Source organism: Octodon degus, unplaced genomic scaffold (assembly GCF_000260255.1).
Source record: "Octodon degus isolate 3935 unplaced genomic scaffold, OctDeg1.0 scaffold00302, whole genome shotgun sequence".
In the NCBI taxonomy this organism is placed as follows: Eukaryota; Metazoa; Chordata; class Mammalia; order Rodentia; family Octodontidae; genus Octodon; species Octodon degus.
This window is the reverse complement of record NW_004524878.1, coordinates 388,845-390,394: the sequence shown is the minus strand read 5'-3', so window position 1 is coordinate 390,394 and position 1,550 is coordinate 388,845.

Below are 1,550 nucleotides of genomic sequence, written 5' to 3'. Positions count from 1 at the left end.
GGCTACTGTGCTCAGCTCCTTTCTGCTGCAGCCCTTGGAGGTGGACTTGTTGTGCCCCTCTGGCAATATGTTCTGCTCCTGGATCAGCTGGGTGATTTTGGTGCCTTGTCTCTCTGCAGAGACTTCAGCTGCAGAGTTTCACTGCAGGCCTTTATGCGAGGCCTGGTCTGCATCTGGAAGAGTCCAGGGCGCACAGGAGAGCACAGAAGCTCTCCCACATAGTTACTGGCCCAGGGCTTGGGCATGTGTGGAGGGGTCCTGAGAGTTTGGTGGAAGTTCTCACCAAGTCAACAACTTCTGAGATTCCCTGTCCTACAGATAACCCACTACAATGAGATAGTTTCAAAACTGATTAGTAGGACAGTTTCAATAATTAATATATTGCATATCGTTGTCTTTGTAGTGGTTATTCACAATACAAGATAATTAATACATTGTATATTGTTGTCTTTGTAGTGGTTATTCTCAACACAAGATGCAGACATGACATCCTGTCCAAACACTATTAGTACAAATCTTTCTTATTGAATTAAGAGAAAGTAGCTGTATTTCTATCCTAACTATTTTTTATATACAGATACAAAATGATCATTCATTTGTATCCTCTTTTTTTGTTTAGTTTTGTCAGAGATGGGTATTCCATTGCCATTTAAATATTGTAAGTGTGTGAATTGAGCAAAATAATCCAATATGGTTCAGTAGTACACAATAGTAGTGGGTTAGCCCCCTACTATTTAGGACTGGCTATGTCAGAAGTTGTTGACTTGAGCCTTTTACAGTCTAGCATATTAATATGTTTTTAATTTTTATATCTCATTTTTGTGTTTTTATTCTGGATGGTTAAGATCAAGATAAAGCAAGACTTATATAACAAGAAATGTAACTTTTTTATCTGCCAAGGTCAGTCAAATCCCCTAGGATTTACCCTGAAACCCTGTACCACACTTTGTAGATCCTTTGTCAGTGTCAGCCATGTGGATGAGTCATGGCCATGGCTTGATTGATTTGTTCTCTGTGAAAGACTGAGAGAATATTTTTTTTCTCCATGTAACTCTCCTGAGGCACACTCTACATCTTTGATCCCTTTCTTCTGTGGCCCCATAATCTGCTTGATCAGAAAATTTGGAATACCACTGAGATAGAAGATTTTACAGTGCAGAAGATTTTACAGTGCAGTTTCTCTCATGTCCTGAGTCCTTTCTGACCTTGAAGGGCTAGGGCCAAAATGTTGGCTATCCTTGAAACCCTTCTTTTTCTCTAATTTATTTGTCTGCAAACTTAAGTTATTAACTCTCCATAAGAGAAGCTTAATGATATTCTTACCCTGTAGCATAGACAGTTGGGATCATTAACTGTTTGAATATTGAAGGCACCCAGTGAAACAACACCTCCTTCCAAGTGTATTGCTTACATTGACAGCACATGTAACTTGTTTTCCTTGCGTTATTGTAGGACATGTTTTACATCTCATTGATCTTGCTGTTTTCTCAGGATGTTCTTATTGTATTACAGTGGGTGTAGCTAATAGAATCAGTAAAGTAAAGCATTGC